Source organism: Dromiciops gliroides, chromosome 6 (assembly GCF_019393635.1).
Source record: "Dromiciops gliroides isolate mDroGli1 chromosome 6, mDroGli1.pri, whole genome shotgun sequence".
Taxonomy (NCBI): domain Eukaryota; kingdom Metazoa; phylum Chordata; class Mammalia; order Microbiotheria; family Microbiotheriidae; genus Dromiciops; species Dromiciops gliroides.
This window is the reverse complement of record NC_057866.1, coordinates 262,954,709-262,978,675: the sequence shown is the minus strand read 5'-3', so window position 1 is coordinate 262,978,675 and position 23,967 is coordinate 262,954,709.

The following is a 23,967-nucleotide window of genomic DNA, read 5'->3' as shown; positions in this document are numbered from 1 at the left end:
AGTAACTTAATCCTCTCATTGCCCCATAAAAACCAAAACCCCAAACCCCCCCCAAAGAAAAAAACCCCCAAAACAAACAAAAAAACCCCCCAAACTCCCAAAAACCAAATAAGTTTATGAGGCTAGCAACCTTTGAGTGACTGATCAATAATCTGCTGCAGAGTCAATGAGTTTTAGTTTCTTCATCTGTAAAATGCAGAGAATTATAACCAGAGTACCTACCTCACAGGGCTCTTGTGAGGCTCAAGTGAAACCAGGCATGTTAAGCTATATATCTATATTTATATACATATTGTGAGATTTAAAATTGGATATAAGAGCATTGAACTCCCCTTTAACCTTTCCCTTATATATCTCCCAGACCAGTAAGAGAAAGAAACCTCTGAGCTTTAATTAGAGATAGATTATTTAGCTTTTATTGTTTGGAAATTAATTAGCCAACAAACAAGGTGATGCTGATTGGTGAAATAGGAAAGTAGAAATACAAATAAATAATCTTAGATCTAAGCTTAGTCTATATTCCTTATAAAACTCACCAAATCCCAAAGGCACCTCTGAGGCTGAGAACCGTGTCAAGCACGTGCTGCTACCGAGGACCAGGGCCAATCACCAGAACATGCCGTCAAACCTGAGTCAGCGTGTGTGTGCAGAGCGAGAGAGACCACTTCCGTTCTCTCCTCGTTTTTAAGCTTGCACCCCGGAAGTGGAATGCTTGGTCACGCTCTCCTGAACATCAGCAGACGCACGGCTGTTCGTCAAGGTCTCCTCCCCAAAAGGGCGTTCCTTCAGTTATTGTTAGCCAACTCTTAAATGTTAGTTAAAACCTTTCATTTTTTACCACAATATCTATATCTAATAGTTGGAGTAGACTGTGATTTCAGTTGAGGTGACTCCTACCAATGCAGGTTGGCACCTTCTCTGCAACATAGTCATAGAAGAGTTGTCTAGGACACTGAGAGGTTAAGTAACTTGTGGAAGGTCACCTAGCCAGTCTATGTCACAGTACTTGGTCCCAGGCCTTCTTAACCCCAAGGTCAACTTTGTATCTACTGCAGTTTTCTATCACTATCTGTCTAGGAACTGTGTATGCATGTATGATGTATGTGTAGCTGCACATATAAACAATGTATACACAGTGCTTTAAAAGCCTTTGTGCAGTTTTCAGCTTATGCACAAATGTAGACAAGCATGCAAAAATACGCGCATAAAATATGTGTATATTGTATATGCATGCCCACGCGTTCATGCAAATATGCATGTGTATCCCTGTGGATGATGAGGTCCTTTAGATGCCCTTGTTTGGGGATGACATTACACTTGCTGCACAGTCTTCTGGAAAATATCTAGAACCATTTAAAAATATTGGGTCTATCCAGGAAAATCCGAATGGATGGTGAATGTTTATTGCTTAGATTATGCCATGTTCTTGGATAGGCCACCTATAGAGCTTATCTATCAGTATATCACCTATCTATCTATGTCTGTCTGTGTATCCATCTATCTGTCCATCCATCTGTCCATCCATCCATCCATCCATCCATCCATCCATCCATCCATCCATCCATCCATCCATCCATCCATCCTCTTTCAGTACTCCGGGCAACTCTCTAAGACTATAAGTTGAGAGAAGATGCTAACCTGTATTGGTAGAGAGAGTTCTCCATACCCGTGAAATCCCAGACCCACTCCCTCCCTCTACAATAAGCACACTTCTTCTTCTTTTTTTTTTTTTGGTGAGGCAATTGGGGTTAAGTGACTTGCCCAGGGTCACACAGCTAGTAATTGTTAGGTGTCTGAGGCCGGATTTGAACTCGGGTCCTCCTGAATCTAGGACTGGTGCTCTATCCACTGTGCCACCTAGCTGCCCCCTACAATAAACACACTTCTTGATGGGCCATTACTCTTAAGGACTACGGAGGAGGCAGGTCTAACTGTGTTGAGGGATTCTAGGGCTTTCCCAGAGAGTTTTGGCACCTTGGCAGCCTTCAGTTCCTCCTCTCCTGATGTGCTAAGTTGCCCTGCTCACTCTCTCTCTCTCTCTCTCCCTCTCTCTCTGATGACACCCAGCACCCTGTAAATAGCCAGTGAGACAGTTTGTTTTGGAAGAGCTCAGTGTACAGAATGAGGGATAACAGAAACACCAGAAGGGAAACGAAAGGCCAGATGGCCTTGGATGAGTCTATGATGCTAGCATGTGAGGTGTGCAAAAATTTAAACAGAACAAAGATTTTCTCTGTGGCCACTGTGACCTGTGAATGCCTTTCTCGATTCTCCTGAAATGATGCCGCTCACAACACTTTAGCTCCAGGGTTCTCTCATTCTGTGTCTCTTGCTCATTATGGGCTAAATTTCCAACCAGCACTGTGTACCATACTGAAGATGAACAGAGGAAATCCTATCTCTCTTGCTTCATCAAATAACAATAGGAGACAGTGGTGCCTTGGGAAAGATAATCACCCTCATTTTCAAAACCTGAGTCATTTTCTGGACACTGATACCCCTTCAAATATTTTATATTACATTTCATGTGAAATATAAGAATTTTATGCCACTTCTCTCCACCTGCATACACACCAGACACTGACAGTTGCTCTTAAGATTATAACCCGAGTCTATCTCTGGTCACCATGATCAATACAACATAATTTTCAAGGCTGACAAAGGGCCCTAGAGTCCTTTATGGGTTTTCCAGATTTTGATGATAGTCTTAAAGGATACCCTATTTATAGTTCCTTCAGTCCTTCTCTGATCCAAATAAAAGATTTAGACTTGGAGCAGCTAGGTGGTGCAGTGGATAAAGCACTGGCCTTGGATTCAGGAGGACCTGAGTTCAAATCCGGCCTCACACACTTGACACTTACTAGCTGTGTGACCCTGGGCAAGTCACTTAACCCTCATTGATGATACTTGTATCTCTTTAGAATTTTCTCATTATTAGGGCAATTCTAAGCAGTATACATAGACAGAGGGCACAAGTGTAAATTGACTATGATAGGCTGCTAACTCAAAAATAAAATAAAATTAAGGGATGAGAAAGAGGGATCCATTGGAAGAAGGAGGGAGAGAGAGGTAAAATGGGGTAAATTGTCTCACATAAAAGAAGCTGGGATGGGGGGCAGCTAGATGGCGCAGTGGATAAAGCACCAGGCCTGGATTCAGGAGGATCTGAGTTCAAATTCAGCCTCACACACTTGACACTTACTAGCTGTGTGACTTTGGGCAAGTCACTTAACCCTCATTGCCCCACCCCCCCCAAAAATCTATAAATGGAAAATCAATTATAACAACAAAATCCGCCAAAATTAACATTGTCATTTTACTGACAAAGCCTGATCCTGGAAAAGAGTTGAGAAACTACATACTGTCCTTTACCCCTTTCATTCTAGAAGTGGGTAACTATAAGCATGGAATATTATTCAACATCACTCATACCAAGAAATTCTGGATAGGGGCTGTTTGGCTGTGAATAGACTTCTGAATCTTATATTCCCCTATAATATTGAATGGTGAGTAAGGGGCAGTAGAGGTGGGAAGAGAGGAGGTTTAAAATTGGTATACTTAAAAAAGAAATAAATAGATAGATAGATAAATGAATAAATAAATAATAGATAAATGGATGTGTGAATGAATAAATAAATAATTGGATAAGTAAATAAATGGATGAAGTTGGTATCCTTTATTTTCATATCACTTTCCTTTCTGGATATATCACTCTCCTGCTCAGTAAAGCCCTTCTTTGCCACAAAGTTTAAAAAAGAAAAAATTCAGTGTGACAAAACTGAACAACACATCTATTACAACTGATGGAGAGTACCAGTGCCCTTTGAAGTTGTGAAAGGAAAAGTGGCCCAAAAGTCATGGACAGCATGGACAGATATGTCTAGTATTCTGACCCTATTTTCTTCCTTCATATTTATTTATTTATTTGCAGGGCAATGGGGGTTAAGTGACTTGCCCAGGGTCACACAGCTAGTAAGGGTCACACAGCTAGTAAGTGTCAAGTTTCTGAAGCCGGATTTGAACTCAGGTACTCCTGAATCCAGGGCCGGTGCTTTATCTACTGTGCCACCTAGTCACCCCTCATATTTATTTTGATTCAACATTTCTGTCCTCCCAGATCTATCATCCAGGTTATCAAGCTTAATTTCTTTCTTCCTGGGAATCATTGTATGAAATTATTTAAATGATTTCTCATTACTCTGACCACATTTATTTTCACATCCAAATAGTATGAGTAATCCATGAAAGACAATGACCTGTATTTAGACGCTGGGAAAATAAAAAATGTCTGTGACACAAATAGAAGTATTAGGAAAAGATTATTCACCAATTTAAAGCTCACTGGATGAGACTTCTCCAGTTATTGTAGCCTGAGAACTGGCGTAGTCACTGGCTTTTAATTTGTTTTATTTTGTTTTGGTTTTTGGTTTTTTTAGTGAGGCAATTGGGGTTAAGTGACTTGCCCAGGGTCACACAACTAGTAAGTGTCAAGTGTCTGAGGCCGAATTTGAACTCAGGTACTCCTGATTCCAGGGCCGGTGCTCTATCCACTCTACCACCTAGCTACCCCTGGCTTTTAATTTGGAGGAAAGGAAATATTTTTTAGCCAATGCAAAAATCCTACATGCTAGGAAACCAAGGTGGAACCGTAGTGGTTAAAATCTAGGAAGGCAGCTGAGTTTCCTCTTCTAAAGTCCTTCTAAAGTTTGAAATTCTATGATTCTTTGAGAGTTGGTTAAGCATAAAGTCTACCCCTTTGGATGACCAAAAGATTGCCAACCCTCTAGATATTCCTAGCACAGAGCTGAGTGACCTTCCTATATGAAGACCAGAAAAGTTCTGTTCCTAACCACAGAGGTCCAAAATCAGGCCAAAAATGACAAGTTGTACATTTTAAAAGCAAATGCTACTTTGGGACCTAGTGAAGGGCTCAAAAGGGGCCTAGGCCTTGTACCAGATCATCACACTCTTCAGAACAACTACAATCAAAAGGGGACAGCTAGGTGGCACAGTGGATAGAGCACTGGCCCTGGAGTCAAGAGGACCTGAGTTCAAATCTCACTTCAGACACTTACTATTTTGTGACCCTGGGCAAATCACTTTAGTCCAATTGCCTTAAATATTTAGGGCCATCTCCAGTTGTCCTGATATATATCTTGCCACTGGATCCAGATGGCTCTGGAGGAGAGAGTGAGGTTGGTGACTTTGTACAGCCACAGTCACTTAAATCCAATTCAGTTCAGGTCATGACATCACCTCAATGTCATGGTCCTATTCGAGAATAGACAAACAACAACAATGAAAAGAAAATGTTGGCAATGTAACAAGTGACATATTGGAACTACCCTTCACAAGGCTTCAGATTTCTCTTCTGTAAAGTAAAGGGGTTGCACCTCCAAGTCTGTGCCCCAGGAAGATCAAAGACATAGAGAAAAGACTTGCATATACCAAAATATATATCAGTATGTTATATTCTCTATGTACACCAACATATTCCTAGCAGCCCTTTTCTTTGGACACAAAAATTTGGGAATGAATTAGATGCTCACTGATTGAGAAAGGGCTGGCTAAATGTAGTGCCACTGTGCTTTAAGAAATGATGAAGCCAGATATGAAGAAGCCAGAGAAACATGGGGAAAGACTTGGATGAATTGTATGCTAAGTGGACAGTAGACACAATAACTACAATAATACATATGAAAAGGAAACTGAGCCTCATCAGAAATCATAATGAATGAATGCAATGCCAGTCTTAGGATTGATGTGCACCATTTTTGTCTTTGAATGAAGCATCAGGCCCAGAATGGTGCCTAATAAGTGCTGGCTGATCAATTGATTGGTTGAGAAGAGAGAATCAATGGTGAAACATACTTCCTTTTTCTCACAATCCTTAAAGTACTATATGTCTTAGCTGTTGTTATTATTATTGCTATGGAAGAAGTGGATCACTGTATGTGAAATATCATTATCAGGCTTGATTCCTGTGTTGGCCAGTTGGTTTTAACTGTTTTTGTTTGTTATAAAGGGAAGTTGGGAGGGGAGGGGCAAATATTGGGAAGTGACCATGGTATAAAAACCAAAAGCATCAATAAAGCATTTTAAAATTAAAAAATAAAATTAGGAGGTTGAATTCAGTGATCTCTAAGATAGCTGGTGGTACAGTACATAGAACACTGGGCCTGGAGTCAGAAAGATGGGTTCGAATCTATCCTCAGACATTTACCAGTTGTATAATGACAGGCAAATTGCTTGAATCTTGGTTTTTTTTGGTGGGGCAATGAGGGTTAAGTGACTTGCTCAAAGTCACATAGCTAGTAAGTATCAAGTGTCTGAGGCGGGATTGGAACTCAGGTCCTCCTGAATCCAAGGCTGGTGGATAATAATAATAATAATAATAATAAGTGGATAATAATAATCCACTGCGCCACCTAGCTGCCCCCCCAGGAATTATTTTTTTGGGCTTGAGATCAATTTACATTTTTCTTTGAGGCTTTGGATGTTTCAGTTTTGACTTTGTTGTCTTCTTCTGAGTTTGTGTTTTGATCTTCCTTGTCACCACAGTAGCTTTCTATGGCTTTTTTGTAGTTTGCTCATTTCCCTAGCCTATTTATTCACTTGTTAAAGTTAAAGTTGTTAATGTTAAAGTTGGGCTCTGCTCCTAAGGTAGAAGAAACACTGTTCTAATTTTCAGGTTCTTCATGTTGTTTTTTTCAGAGCTAGTTCTGGGGGTCTGCAAGTCTTCTCCACCTTGGAACTCTAACCAGGGCTTTACTTCTGGACTGAAAACATCTGATGTGCAATAGATAGATGTAATTCCAAATCTAAGAATACATGGACATTAAGAATCTTACACTTAGTTTAAAAGACAGCCTCATATATACCAGATAGAATGGGGAAGATATGTCTAGCTATCAGTTCATTTGAAAAAGATTTAGAGTGTTTGTGGACTGCAAGACCAATATGAGTCATCAATATGATACTGGCAGCTTGAGATTTTAGGTTTCATTGATAGGCCCAACATTCAGAAATAAGCAAGTGGGAGTTATAATGTATTCTGTTGAATTTGATCATATTTAGAGTATTTTGCTCAGTTCTGGGCACCATATTTTAGGAAAGACATTGAAAAATTGTATAGAATCCAGAGGAAGGCTGGGGAATGGCATTGAGTTCCTTCCATATGAGGATTGGTTGAAGGAACCAGGCTGGTTTATCTGGAGGAGAGAATATTTAGGCAGAGAAGCATAATTGTTTTCATGTATTTAAAAATCTATCACATGAAAAAGAGATGAGACTTTGTCATTGCAATGAAAAAAATTAGGCTTGATTTGGGAAAGAGCTTCCTAACATTGAGAGCTATTCAAAATGGGAACCCATGGTTTACCACTTAAGAAGGTCTTCAATAAAGACTGGATCATTTGTTGGGTATATTGTTTTTTTGTTTGTTTTTTTAGTGAGGCAATTGGGGTTAAGTGACTTGCCCAGGGTCACACAGCTAGTAAGTGTTAAGTGTCTGAGGCCAGATTTGAACTCAGGTACTCCTGACTCCAGGGCCAGTGCTCTATCCACTGAGCTTCCTAGCTGCCCCTTGTTGGGTATATTGTTGATGCAATTTGTGCCACTGAGGTCATTCAACTCTGGAATTCTGTGATTATGTTATTGTATAACCCTGCAAAAAAGAATTTTACCCTAAAGTTTAGTGTTAAAGTTTTTTATACACCGAATCTCAGAAATATTCTACTTCTCTGGAGGCAACTGGACATTAGGGAATGAACTTCACATTTATTTAGCACTTTCAGTATTTTCTTAACAACAAACTTTGTGGAGTAAATAATTCAAATGAGAGGTAACATGATGGAGTGACTAGGATCCTGGACTTGAAGTCAAGAAGACTTGGGTTCAAAACATACTTCAGATACTTACTAGAGATGTGACCCTGGACAAGTCATTTTAACTTCTCTGGGCTTCGGTTTCCAAATCTGTCAAATGAAGAGGTTGGATTGAATGGCCTCCATAGTCCCTTCCATCTCTAAAGTTGTGGAGTTATAATAGGATTCACTTTAAACATGAAGACAATGAGGCTAAGATGGGTTACATGACTTCCTTGAGGCATATATGTGTTTGTATGCATACATACACAGGATGTATGTGTGTATGTATATCTATATATATATATACACATACATGCCTAAAATCTCTCTATATACACATATATACATATAGTAGTGTGCTAGTAAATATTTAACAACTGGCTTTTCAAAAAAAATACATGGCAAAGCTTAACATTTTCTTTTTACTTCCTTAAATTTAGGAAATAAATCTTGAGTTCTTCTCAAGTCTCGATAATAAACCAAGCTCTGATTTGTAGTGTTTGCTAATTTCTAAAGTGTAAATGCTTTTACTGAAAATTTAATAATCAGTCCTCGTAAGCCAGTTTGACTTGGCTCCACCACATCCCTGTATGTATGTATGTGTATATATACATAGACATACATATATACTTAAAGTATTTATATATACACTTATGGTTTACATAAGCACATATATTTATATATATATCCCTCATATATACATACAAACATCACATATATATGCATATGTGTGCACACATATATGCATAAATGTATATGTATGTTATGTATATGCACATACTTGTCTCCATTAGCATGTATACCCTCTGTGTACAAAGATTGTTGAATTTTTTGTATTTGTGTCATGACTGCCTGGTACAATGTCTAGTACATAGTAGGTACTTAATAAATGCTTATCAATTAAGTGATACAGATAGTGGCAGAGTCAGAATTTGGACTCTAGTTTCTCTGGACTCTATGGCCAGGCATGTTTTTCTTGCTGCACCATGCTGCTTCTGGCTTGTACTGCCCAGCATAACCTCTGCTTTCTATATTTTTGTCTTCCCCACAATGAAGGGGCTGGGGATATGAGAAGCCCTCAATGACCTGGTATCATGAGGACCAGGCTGGCCTCCTTTGCAGCCATTGTCTGGTATACCAGGAGAATGGTTTCAGGGCTCCATAATTCACTATTGATGCTGACTTGTTTTCTGGAAACATCATTTACCAAACGTATGTTTACGTGCCCACAGCACACCATTGGGAAACAAACACTAAGTCCCTAGGCCTTAATTTGCACAGTAGATTCCCCAATCCTGTCACTTAACGTTACAGAAGATCTGCTTGGCCTTAATTGGATGAGATGAAAAACTGTCCTGACCGCTTGTGGTCATTAAGGATCCCAGGATACTTTCCTTAAGGTAGGCGAGGCCCTGGACAAATGCCAAGCCCGTTAATTAAATTACAGCCTTTCCAGTTTCTCCCTGCACTTTCATTGGACACTATGTTCACCTCTGCTGGATATGCATTGCACCTTTAAATTACTGTCCCATCCTTAATGGGAAAGATTTTCCCTGATAGTTGTGATAATAATGATGTATTCTTCACCTACAAGATATCCAGAAATTCAGGGAACATTCACTCTGTTAGGAGAAACCACAGTGGGAGATGCAAAACATACTTCCCTGCACAATGAAGGTGTTTGCTTTAGCCTGGGCTATTCAAGCTGTACTGCAAACTCCACACCCCTCCCCATTCAAAGGAGCCTGTTCAATTGCTTCATGTAAGTGAGTGCAATTTTCAGGTAACATGAATCCTTTTGGTGCTTCCAAGAGCTATCCCAGCCATTTTCTTTTTTGTGGATTGTGACTTGCTACAAGCATAACATGCAATGCTCTTGTCACAGATTAAAGCCAAGCGCTCAGGTTTTATCTGTTATTTTATAATAATTATTCTTTCTCTTCTATGACACTCCAGTGTGGAAACTCTTTCCACCAGTACGACTTGACATTCCCTCCATAAGTTGTAGTTTTAAAGGGTTGCCTGGGATATCGAGAGATTAAGTGATTTACACATGTTCACAGAGCTAGTGTGTATTCAAGTCAGGATATAAATTCAGAACTTCCTAATTCCAAAGCTTGACTGCTATTGACCTCTCAGTCTCTATGGATCTGTGACCTCATCAATGTGGATGTTTTCTTCAATGATGTAGATTTTGGGCCATCTAAGTCTTTCAATCATGTGTAATTATTGACCATGTCCACCCATCCAATCTAGTGGAAGCCTTCCTTACTTTGCTTGATTTATGATTTATAATTTTTTTTACTATCTGATTTAGAATTTTATTTATCCAAATTACATGTAAAAACAAATTTTGACATCAATTTTTTTGTTTTTTGTTTTTTTTGTTTTTTTGGGGGGGGCAATGAGGGTTAAGTGACTTGCCCAGGGTCACACAGCTAGTAAGTGTGAAGTGTCTGAGACTGGATTTGAACTCAGGTCTTCCTGAATCCAGGGCCGGTGCTTTATCCACTGCACCACCTAGCTGCCCCTGACATAAATTTAAAAAAATTTTGTGTTCCAACTTCTCTTCCTCCCTCCCTCCCCCTTACTTTGCTTGATATCACAAAGACAGCAATGGATACCAGAGACCATCCTATCATAATGTTTCACTTTTGCCAGATGACCATGTCATCTTTTTTTTATCATAAATTTCTTTGATGACATCCTTTATTCTTCTTCATAGTTCCTTATTTGTTGTATGCCAAACCCTGCTCACACCCACATTGTATCATCTCCCTCTCAGTGGTAATTTTTTTTTTTTTTAGTGAGGCAATTGGGGTCAAGTGACCCGCCCAGGGTCACACAGCCAGCAAGTGTCAAGTGTCTGAGGCCAGACCCGAACTCAGGTACTCCTGACTCCAGGGCCGGCGCCCCATCCACTGCGCCATCTAGCTGCCCCTCAGTGGTAATTTTAATTCTTTGGAGGTTATAGTATTCCATTATTTTCAGCCACAAAGCAACATTTTTTTTTTATTGGTAGATGAATCAAAATAATGAGCCTTCATTTCAGGGAAAGGTTTGGAGTAATTAAGGGAGGAGCTCTGAACTTTCTCATAGGCAAGCCATCCCACTCTCATCCTACTTAATTTTAGCTCCAACTCATTGTTTAGTCGCAGTATCTGTCCAAGGTACTGATGTGTGCATTTTTAAGTTGTCCATTTAATTGTATGACATACTCTGAACAGTAAACATTCTTCATCCACTTGGATTTCCTCTTATATATGGTTAGGTCAAGAGTTACATATTGTACTCAAGAGGTTCGATAATATTTAAAGGTTTGATCCAACAAGCACAATGTCACCCACAAGCAAGAACATTTGGAGAATATCACCATTTATAGAGAATACTTCTTGACCTTGGACTCTGTGCTCCTCTATGAAAGGAGCAAATAACTTTGGTAAACATATATCTCCCTGTTTTATGCCTAGCCTCATTAATAATCAGAGGATCAGGGGCAGCTAGGTGGCACAGTAGATAAAGCACTGGCCTTGGATTCAGGAGGACCTGAGTTCAAATCCAGCCTCAGACACTTATTTGACACTAGCTGTGTGGCCCTGGGCAAGTCACTTAACCCTCATTGCCCTGAAAAAAAATAATCAGAGCATCATAGAACAAAGTTTTATCTATTGCAGTTTTTCAAGGGATCTTATGTAAGTTTTATGTATGGTTGGGAAACACTGTGTTGTAAGAGGTGGTATTTTGTTCTACTGAATCAAAAGCTTTTTTATGGTCAAAAACTAAACAGTGCTATAGGAACTTCTTATTCTCTACTTCCTTCACTCAATTTTGTGTGGGTGAAGATTTGATCTACTGTGAAATATGGCTTGCGAAAACCTCCCTATTCCCTTTTCAGAGGTAACTTCAGTATATGTGCAGAATAATACTCAGAAAAAAATTAAGAAACATAGGAAAGTAGCTATTTAGGTCAGTAGTTGATGTTCTGTTAGTCACCCCCTTTTAATATTGTTAAGGTTTGAGATATTTTCTTCACCTTTATTATCTTCAGATAACTAGTGAATTGATCCCTCAACATCCATGATAAATTGTTTCACCTCCAGAAGAGTTCTCTTCTCTGTACACTTGATCCACCTCCTCCCCCTATCTGTTGTTTCCTTTGTTCCAATTAAATCTCCTCTGTAAGCACATTTGATACTGTGATGTTACAGTTCAAATGTGGTTGTTCTGCTTTCCTCCATGGTGAAAAGAGTTTGTTATAAACATCTTTGCAGATCTTTTCCATTTTTTATCTTACTGTTTTTCTACTTCCACATTTATTCCTAAGTGCCCTTGTAGTGGCTTTGTTCAGTTACATCTGCTGTCAAGCTTTCCTTAGATTGATTTACTTTTGGCTGTTTCTTTGTGTTTTATGAAGCAATATTGTTCACAATTGCCTACCATCTTTCTTCATAATATTTTACCAATGAATTTATATTCTAAAGTGATGTGATCCTTGTCGTATCTCTCCACTTGGCAAGTAAGCCAAATGTTTGCTGATTAAGGAAATTTAAAATCCTCCTCAGCAGACTCCCTTTTTACATGGAGCTCCCTTCTTCAATTAGTGAGTTCCTTCTATAGTCTCCATTTTGAGGAAGGGTCCAGACCACTCATCTTTCATTATCTGTACTTTGCTACCATTCCCTTGTGGCAGTATTTTCTTTTATGTGGTGCCTTCCCTCATTAGAATGTAAGCTCTTCCAGGGCAGGGAACTGTCTTTCCTTTTGCTTATGTTTGTGGGTTTCTTTTCTTTTTTTTTTTTTTGGTGAGGCAGTTGGGGTTAAGTGACTTACCCAGGGTCACATAGCTAGTGTCAAGTGTCTGAGGCTGGATTTGAACTCAGGTCCTCCTGAATCTAAGGCCAGTGCTTTATCCACTGTGCCACCTAGCTGCCCCAGTGGGTTTCTTTATTTTACACAAAAGGGTATTTACTGCAAAAACCAGAGCCAGAACAAGCTACAAACATTTCCCCTCAACACCTGGGGGAACAGCACATTCTTCCCTATGCCACCTCTGTCCCTAGAGTCTCAGTGTTAACTAAGTGTCTCCATAGCACTTGACTTTTAAGACTCTTTCCAAATATGGTATAACTGTTGGATTAATCCTTGTCTTGGTTGGGACTTGGGTAGGATCAAACAGGTTGTTCTTTGCTGATTGACTTTAGGTAACCCCCAGCATGGATTCTAACTGTCCAACTTCTGGTGGCTCACTGTCCTGACCTACCTTTCATTCTCCCCCCACCAATTTTATTTTATTTTTAGTTCTTGATTCTTCACTTCTTTCTCCTCCTTCACCCATTGTGAAGGCAAGAAAACAAAGCCTATTACAAATATGCAAAACAAAGCCCTGCATTTGTTGTTGTTTAGAATTCTATTCCCAGCACTTGATATGGTACCTAGCACATCCTATGTGCTTAATAAATGCAAGTTATTACTTGTGATTTTCATTGATTGAAATTTTGTATGAGATATCATGATCAGTGTCTGTCATCTTTTCCATCACATCCAATTTCCATCATCGACACTTGATTTAAATATACCAGGAAGTTGTTGTTTTTCAGTTGTTCAGTGTTGTCCTAGTCTTTGTGACCCCATGGACCACAGCATGCCAGGCTCTTTTATTTTCCATTATCTCCTGAAAGTCTGTCCACACTCATGTTCATTGCTTCCAAGATACTATTATTTATCTCATGATCTATTGTCCCCTTTTCCTTTTGCCTTTAATCTTTCCCAACATCAAAGTCTTTTCCCCAGTGAGTCCTCTCTTCTCATTATGTGGCCAACGTATAAGCTTCAGCTTTGGTATTTGATCTCCCAGTGAATAGTCTGAAATAATTTCTTTAAGTATTGACTGATTTGATCTTCTTGCTATCCAAGAGACTCTCAAAAATCTTCTCCAGCACCACAATTTGAGTGTTGATCAAGATATAGTTCTTTTAATTACATTCCATGTATTCTTTCCTTTTAAAATTTCTTTTAGGGGCAGCTAGGTTGTGCAGTGGATAAAGTACTGGCCTTGGATTCAGGAGGACCTGAATTCAAATCCAGCCTCAGACACTTGACACTTACTAGCTGTGTGACCTTGGGCAAGTCACTTAACCCTCGTTGCCCCATAAAAAATTCTTTTAGCTATGAGATTCTGGTCTTTGCTTTAACAAGTTGGTAATCTAACTGTACACAGAGTCAGTTGAGGAATGACCTCCACATCAGTTAGCTAGTTGTTTCCTGACTGTTAAAATATGATCAGTTTTATTTTTGTGGTGCTATTCACTAGTTCTCATGTCACATACCCATTGATTCTTTCTCAGAAGAAAATTTCATGTTGTATAGGTATGAGATTTATGTGTAGTCTGCAAGTCCTTGGTCTCTTTTTTTCTTAATTTTTGTTCAATATTTTTTTTGGATGGGGCAATAAGGGTTAAGTGACTTGCCCAGGGTCATGCAGCTGGTAAGTGTTAAGTGTCTGAGGTCGGATTTGAACTCAGGTCCTCTTGAATCCAAGGCCAGTGCTTTATCCACTGCATCACCTAGTTGCCCCTGTTCAATATTTTTCAATCTTTTTTTTTTTTAGATTCTCAATGACTCCCTTCAAGTCACTGAGTGTTATATGTTGATATAATTTGGAGGTTCTTGTCAAGTTATTTAGGAAATCTCTTTATCTTTTCATTTTCTTCAACAGATGCTGGTGTACAAATTGTAATTATTTTCATAATCTTCTTTGTTTTTGCAGGGCAATGAGGGTTAAATGACTTGCCCAAGGTCACACAGGTAGTAAGTGTCAAGTGTCTGAGGCTGGATTTGAACTTAGGTCCTCCTGACTCCAGGGCCAGTGCTCTATCTACTGCACCACCTAGATGCCCCTAAATGAGATTTAATTTTATTTATTTATTTTTTGCAAGATAACGAGGGGTTAAGTGACTTGCCCAGGGTCAAGTGTCAAGAGTCTGAGGCAGGATTTGAACTCAGGTCCTCCTGAATCCAGGGCCGGTGCTTTATCTACGAAGCCACCTAGCTGCTCTTCATAATCTTCTTTGCAAATATTTACCATGAGCACTGCAACATGTGATGACCAAACATCCCATGAAATTATATTTCTATCTTTCTTTGGGCACACAATAAAACCACTTTGGTCAAGTCCTTTGTTTACTTCTCCAAGGACTACCTGGGAGTTATCCTTCCATTTGGTGGCAAGTTCCTATTGTCTGGTTTTATTTAATAGCGAAAATGTCAAGATCGATATGATTGTTCATTGAACAAATCACACAAAAACTTAAACTTCACCCCTTCTACCCTACTTTCTGCCACCATCTTTTCACTAAAGGAAAAGGGCTTCACAGGACCAAGGGCCATTTTGTATTTTTCTTTGTTCTGTCTTGCAGTGGCCACCTTCCTTCTTAGTACTTACCATCCAGTGCTAGGAAAGAAGATTTTGTCTATTTCCAGGACAGTTTTCAAGTTTATAATAGTGGGAATTCCTACCGTGCCAGGAAAGACAATGCATTTGATGTCTTCCTTTTCAGGTTAGAGATGGTGATAGGGAGAGAAATATTATAGCTCTCAGGGACCAATTTGACAGAATGGCCTGTAGAATATAATTGGGCCTCTCATTTCCTCAGGATCTGGTTGTACTGCAATATAAATGAGCTGGCTTTTCATCTCTGATTATTTTGAAGTGGGTATATTTAGAGGGCAGCATGATGTCTATCGATAGACATGTGTGTCATTCCCACTGGGCCTGTATGCAGGCCAAGATATATGAATAAGCAGATCATTTTAAATTTACCCTGCCAAACTTCTCAAAAGTCACACGCTCACTGATGCCTGGTATGTTTGGATCTAGGGGATACAATCCAACAAAGTGTGAAAGGGTGGGCGTTTCAGCAAGTTCAGATGCAGGCTTTCCTTACCCTGACTTTGGTACAAAATAATTTTCTCAAGGCCTCTCCATTGTTAATTGCTTTCAGCAAAATTTAGCTCCAAAACTTAGGCTAACACTTTATCAGGTATATTCCTGAAAACTTCAGGCCTCTCTGATTTCCTCTATGTGGGTGCCACCTTCACTGATACAGATAGTGACCCTACTCTACCATAGCAGACCACCTTTGTGGATCACTGAGATGACTTACGAAGAGTCGTTGTGGTGTAATAATATAATATGATCATATTTCTATCCCTATTACTATCTCTTATTTGAAAAGAAAGACATCAAAAGAAGAAAGGGCTGGCTAGGCTTCAGAAGACTTGTGTTGAAGCTTGCCACCTGTATAAACTCATTTAACCTCTCTCATCCCTTTTCCTCATTTTTGTGGCTCTGCCTTCTGACTCTCACTAACTGAACAGAAACTTAGACTCCCCCCCTCCCCGCCCCGCCTCCCCCCCCCCAGGCCCCTGGGCTTTTATATGTAAGCTTTTTTCTTATCTTGCCATACTTATTTTGCTATCTCCATACAAGTTCTAGGCATCTCCTCACCATCTCTTCTTTTTCAAACATCCTTTGATGGGTTGTCTTCTCCCATTAGAATGTAAGCTTCTTGAGGTCAAGGACTTTCTTACTTATGTTTTTAACCCTAGTACTTAGCACAATGCCTGGCATAAGTGCTAAATAAATGCTCTCTCTCCATATAAATATATGTGTGTATATATATGTATATATATATATAAATTTGCCTATCTATCTATCTATCTATCTATCTATCTATCTATCTATCTATCTATCTATCTATCTATCTATCTCTAGTGGTGTGTTGGCAAATGTTTAATATCTGGGTCTCTTGGAAAAAAAAATTCCTGCCACACCTTAAGTATAATCTGCATTAACCTTCTCTCCTTTCATACAACAATCTGTGTTAGGGGTATATGGAGTGTTCAGGAAGACTAGCAACTCTGTTGTGAAGGCTTCTCAAGCTCTTTCAGGGCTGCTCAACCGGCTTTGGTGCCCACCTTCATCCAACTCTTATCTGTGGCTCCAAGAAGCTGTAGTATGCCCATCATCTACACCCCAACAAACCATCTTGGCGGACAAGCCAAACCAGGTTGCAGGTAATTAATGGGCCTCAAACCTATTGGTAAGTTAGGGAGATATCTACCCCAAGCACGGGAAGACTTACCGCAATGGAATGGGTCGATTAAAACAACTTGTTCCAAAGGCCATCAAGGTACCTGAAGCAGACCCTGTGGATCAAAGATGTCAAGGTCCTCCACTGCATCTTCGGCCATCACCAGTCATCTTGACTTCTGTCCTGCCCCTGGACTTTGATGACTCAGGAAGAGAGAATAAGGTTGATAACTGCATGCAACTCTGTCTCATTTAAATTCAATTCATGCACAAGTCAAGATATCACCCCATGATGTCATTGGTTTTCTTCAAAATCGAAGAAGGAATAACAACATTAATCTGCATTATTAACATTTTTTGCATCGCTTTCTTAAGTCTATACAATTAAGAAAACAATAAATCAAGCCCTGATTTGTAGTGTTTGCCGATTTCTGATGTGTAAATGTTCACACTAAGAATGTAACTGGCTCTCCAAGCCAGTTTAATCTGGTTCCAGTACACTCCTTTATTTCCCTCCCTCTCTTCCTTCTCCCTTTCTCTTTTGTTCTTTCTCCCCTTCTGTCTATTTATCTTTTTTTGTTGTTTTTTTTTGTTTTTGTTTGCGGGGCAATGGGGGTTAAGTGACTTGCCCAGGGTCACACAGCTAGTAAGTGTTAAGTGTCTGAGGCCGGATTTGAACTCAGGTACTCCTGAATCCAAGGCTGGTGCCTTAACCACTGCGCCATCTAGCTGCCCCCATGTCTATTTATCTTTGTTCAGTAATTCAGCCATGTCTGATACTGTTCATGGAGTTTTCTTGGCAAAGATACTGGAGTGGTTTGCTATTTCTTTCTCCAGTGGATTGAGGCAAACAGAGGTTAAGTGACTTGCCCAGGGTCACACAACAAGTAAGTGTCTGAGGTGGCATAGGAACTTGGGTCTTCTTGATGACAAGTACAGGTTGGTGAAGAGCAGTGTCCATATGCCTTCTGGGTCATGGTTTAGAGTGTAAACTCAGCATAAACCACCAAGTGTCACTCAGAGGTTGAGCTACTGGTAGTGGCTGAATTTGCTTGTTTAGATCTCTGTGTGTACTTTGGGAAAGGCTGTTGGCTTTCTAGTTTCACCCATTCTCCATACCCCTATTCTCATTCCTCTCAGCTCAAACTAAGGTTTAAAATGTATAAATAATGAGTGTATAATATTTCATAAATTTATTCTAATTGGTTCATGCTCCCACTTCCCATTAATATTCTTATCCACTTTCCAATTTTGTACAACCCAGAGGAAAACACACTTGCATTACAGGCTAGTGTATATTTACTAGACTAATTTGTAATTTAAAAGACACAACATTGACATTCTACATGGCTAGCAAACCACTAACTCCCAACACTGCAAGGCAACAAATATTTAAGAAGCACTCACTATGCACCAGGCACTGTACTATGTGCTAGGGATACAAATATATGCAAGCCAGACAGTTCTTGTCCTCAAGGAGCTTACATTCCAATGAGAAAAGACTATACATAAAAGGGAACTGAAAAGGAATTGGGGGTGGGGGTCCTGGTGGAAAATTCCAGAGAATCGGAAGCACAACAAGAAGGGAATGAGGCATAGTCAGCCTGGGTCCTTCCCTAACAAGGAAACACCAGAAGGAATTCACCAGTGGGAGAAGGGAGTTGACAGTAGTAGTCATTCTCCTTAATATCTGAATTCACAGCTTCTCTTTTGTAAGGGGAATGAACTCACTGGGAGGCCATTTGCAGAAGATGCTCAGTATCCTAGTGAATAAGGTGGTTGTTGCTGTTCAGTTGTTTTCAGTCATGTCCAACTCTTCGTGACCCCATTTGGGGTTTTCTTGGCCAGGATGCTGGAGTGGGTTGCCATTCTACACCTCATTTTATAGATGAGGAACAGAGGTCACACAGTTAGTAAGTGTCTGAGGATGGATTTGAACTCAGGTCCTCCTGATTGCCTTTAAGCTCACCATCCTTTTTTTTTCTTCCCCCAGGGAGAATTCATAGCTTTATTACACATCACTTGTTCTCTTCTCAGCAGCTACAAGGGGAATGAGTCCCAAGCAAAAGACCCGTTTATAACTTAAAATACATAGTATCAATACATATTTGTACACTGTTAAAACTATAAAGCACATTTCTTAGAGTTAATCACTATCAGTATATCTATTAACAAGCTCCTTTTTGCATCTACCTCTCCACCTGCTAGCCTTTTATTTACCACTATTTTTAACTGGCCCATAACAATCCCATTTTACTTTGAAAGCACTCCAAGCATTAGATATAGTAATTTTTGAGAGTAAACTGATTAAATTTCATAAGAGTCAGCATCAAAGGGTCACTATAAGCATGTCTTTTTCCATCCTCTTTCTCATTGTTTTATTTTGCTACTGGTGTTTTCCACCAAACAGTGAACCTGGGATACAGAGCCATGGAGTATGTAGTCCCGTGATTAATAATAGTCACTATAGACATGTTAAAAAACCTAGAAACCCTGAAAACTAGTTTTGTGAAGTCTGACATATTTTAGACACGAACAAACAAGGTATTTTATTTTTAGATAGAACACATGATTAATTAAACATAAAGTTATAACTTTAAGTGTTCCTGGTGTCTGAGCAGTCAGTATTAAGACAAGATCTTTTGAAAAGTCTCAGAACACCTCTAACTTGCAATGGAGAGCACCTTCAACTCTGAGATGAAGAATGCTAATAAGGGATGCTGGCAAGCTTTCCAAGACAAAACCCCTAGACTTCTGGTGCTGGCATTATTAGCTCTAAAGGATCAGCTTATTCAATAATAATTATACCTTTGGGAAGAAAAATAGTCTATACTCCCCTACTTTCTTAAGACACTGATTTATAGCAGAAAACCAATTTAAGGATTCATAGTGGTAAGTACCAAGCTATGGTAGCATTGAGGAACTTGCACAGTGCTTTATACACAGTAAGTGCTCACTACTTCTTTTTTTAGTCTCAGTGGTTCTCATCCGTAGCGATGTATAGGCTTGATTTACTAGATACTTATGCCAGCAGCTGATACTGCTCAGTGAACTTCTTACCTTCCACATAAGCTCCTTGAAAGTAGGAATTAGTTATTTGTATACCCAGTGATTAGCACAGGCCTAGGCACATTGTAGGAACCTAATAATGAACTACACAGTGCTAGAGACATGCCGATAAGTCTTATTCTCCAACTATCCTTTTTCTAGACTCCAAGATGACCTGAATGATACCATGATCCTGTTTATATTTGTCACTATAACATATTCCCATAATATCCTAAAATTTCCCATCTTATATAAGCTCACCATCCTTAATGAAATTTAGATGGGGCTTAAATTGCATCTTCTTCTGGACTTCTTGTGAGTTTTACTTCCAGGCTGGTAATTTGGGACCTGCGAATCCACAGACATCCAGGAAAGAGGGAGAGGTGCATAGATGGTTGTGTTGTGAGAATTTTAGTTTCTTTACCACCTTCTACCGTAGTGAGACTTGGTCATTTGTAATAGTCATATTATTCTGCTTCCTTGCGTACTTTGTTAAAAACAAAGGGGAGAATATTTCCAGTTTGTCATCTCCAGGATATGCATGGATTAATAATGTCCTTCCTTCCAAGGGCTATTGTGAGGATCAATCCAATCCAATAAACACTTGCTAAGTGCTGGGGATACAATTTTTTTGGGGTATACAATTAATGATAATACAATCCCTGCTCTTGGGGAGGTTTACAGTCTAAGGGTGTGTGTGTGTGTTTGTGGGTTGGTTGTTGATGAGACACTAGGGATACCCAAGAGGGGGCATCTGGTTCTGTGTTGTTGAAACCAGGCAGGGCAAGAGAAACAAAGCAGATCACATGAAGCAAAGAGTTTTATAAGCCTTAAGCAGGAATAAAGACAGGACTTGTGATTTCTTTGGTACATGGAACTTCCATATGAGAACTCTCCTTTTACCTATGCAGATCAGCACCTTCTTTGCAACCAGGAGGTTAAATGACTTGCCCAGGGTAATACTTTCCATCCTGAATGAGTCTGACTCTCCAAGACCTTCTATTCTCAGATGCCTTGTCCCTTTTTTCTGTCACTGCTCATGTCTTGCCAAATCCCAGTTCTGGGTGACATCAATCATCTTTTGTCTTCACTCCCACCCATGCTCTGCTGAATGGAAACTGGAGGAGTCAGAAAAAATGCTGACTGTGTCCATGCCCCCTTCTCATCTCTCTTAGCACTCTTACTTGGTGAACTCCCCAGGTTGTCAAATTTTATGATAGTCTATGACTCTCTCGATTCTCTTCTTTTTTGTCTGACCACTAGGCTTTGTTGGAGATTTATCCATGTCATACCTGCTAACTATGGGTATTTCCCAAGACCAGGTATTGGGCCCTCTTATTTCTTTTTCTCTACTAATGACCTCATTATCTCTCATAAGTTCAAATATCATCTTAGTGCTGATGATTCTCAGATTGATCTATCCAATCCTAGACTTTCTCCTGAGCTTCAGTCCCACATCACCAACTACTTATAGTTCTATAGACAGCTCAAACTCAACATATCACCAAAATGAACTCATTATCTTTTCCCTCAAACATACCCCTATTTCAGACTTCACTATTACTTTTTTTTTTTTAGTGAGGCAATTGGAGTTAAGTGACTTGCCCAGGGTCACACAGCTAGTAAGTGTTAAGTGTCTGAGGCTAGATTTGAACTCAGGTACTCCTGACTCCAGGGCCAGTGCTCTATCCACTGCATCACCTAGCTGCCCCCACTATTATATTTTTTTGGGGGGGGCTGGGCAATGAGGGTTAAGTGACTTGCCCAGGGCCACACAGCTAGTAAGTGTCAAGTGTCTGAGGCCGGATTTGAACTCAGGTCCTCCTGAATCCAGGGCCGGTGCTTTATCCACTATGATTGTTGATCAATGTTGCTGTTACTTTGTATGATGTTCTCCTGGTTCTGCTCACTTCACTCAACATCAGTTCTGATGTGAGTCTTTAAAGAAGCCAGGAAGTGGAGGCGAGGAGGGAGAACACTGGAAGAATGGGGGTGTGATGATTAAAAATATGAGAGGCATAATATATGGGTAACTTAATTTATTAATATGGTCAGCAGGTTATCAATAAAATGAGGTCTATGGTTGTCTCTCTCAGACCAAAGACCCCTAATGATGGTGGGGTCACAGATTATATGCCCTTCAAAGAGGAAGTGTTCCTGAGAGATGCCTAATCACTTCTAACTTGTCCACTTAATTTGGAAATAGGCTATATTAAAATGAAGGGCTGATCGCAGACCACCCCCAACCTAGGGTTTACTATTAAAGTTCACTCCAGACCAAATTATAATTGCCCTAACAGGAATTTAGAAGCATCATTCTTATTTTATCAAGATTCCTAAAAGTTTATAGCCATGACCAGGGCCAAGGAGAGTTGACTTTATTTGATCAAGAAGGACTTTGGAATTGGGGGAAGTCAGGATTATATCACCAAGATATTAATTAAAAAAATCATTTCCCACAGGGGATAGCCAGTGAAAAGTCACAAAGTCAAGAGATGGAGAGTTTCATGCTGGGAACAGTAAGGAGGCCAGGTTAGCTGGATCCTAGAGTGTGAGGAGGGGAGGAAAGTGTAAGAAGATTGTAAAGGTAGGACATGGCCAGGTTGTGAAAGGCTTTAAAAGCCAATCAGAGGATTTGATATTTTAACTTGGGGATAATAGGAAGCCACTAAAGGTTATTGATTAGGATGGGTGACATGGTCAGGAAGATCACTTTGGCAGCTAAATGGAAGATGGACTGGAATGGGGAGAGTCTTGAAGTAGGGAGAAGAACCGGTAGGGTCTAGTAACAGCCCAAGTGTGAGGTGATAAGAGCCTAGAGCAGGGTAAGGGCTGTATAAATGGAGAGGAGAGGAGAGTATTATAAAGATGGAAATGAAAAGACTTTGGCAACAGATTGGATATGTGGGGTGGGTGTGAATGAGGAGATGAGGATGACACTGAGGTTATAAATTTGGGTGACTAGGAGAATGTTGGTGCCCTTCATAGTAATGGGAAAGTTGGAAATATGGGAGAGTTTAAGGAGGAAAGATAGTTCTTCTTTGGACATAATTGAGTTTGAGATGTCTACTGGACAATCAGCCCTCCAGTCCTACAACTTTGGTATTGTTCTTGATTACTCATTTTTGCTCGCCCCCCATATTCAATCAGACGTCAAGTCTTGTTATTTTTCTCTCCATCATATATCTCCTCCAAGTCTCCTTTTTTCTATTTATAAAGTCACTATCCTAGTTCAGGCCTTTAGTAACTTCTACCTGTACCATTTGAATGGTTTTCTATGGGTCTCTCTACCTAAAGTTTCTCCCTGTTCTATTAAATTGTCCAGTCACCAAAGTGATTTTCATGAAACACAAGTTTGATGATATAATCCCTCTACTCAATAAACTCCATTGGCTCTCCATGGATTCTAGAACCAAATATAAACTGTTTGGCCTTTAAATCTCTTCACAACCTGGCCCCTACCTATTTCCCTAGTATTCTTAGACATCACTCCCTTTTAAAATACTCTACTGTTTAATGCCCCATCTCCCATCTCAGTGCCTTGTATTGGCTGTTCCCTATGCCTAGAATATTTTCCCTCCTCAACTCAGTCTCTTCATGTTCTTGGCTACCTTTAAAACTCAGCTTAATCACCACCACCTTCTGCAAGAGCTAATTGTGTATATCAATCCAATCCAATCTATTTATTATCTATCTACCTATTAATCAGTTGTACCAACGGCCATGTAGGCATCTGAAGCAGACATTCTGGAGCACTTAGAACTTGGTCAGGCATTGAAGACATCAAAGTTATTCACTGCATCCCATGCCACTGACAGTCATCTTGATTTTTGTTCTGCCACTGGACTTCAATGACTCAGCAAGAGAGAGTGAGGCTGATGACTTTGTGCAGCTCTGCCTCACTTAAGTCCAATTCATGGGCAGGTCAAACCTCATCTGTGATGTCATTAGTCCTCTTGG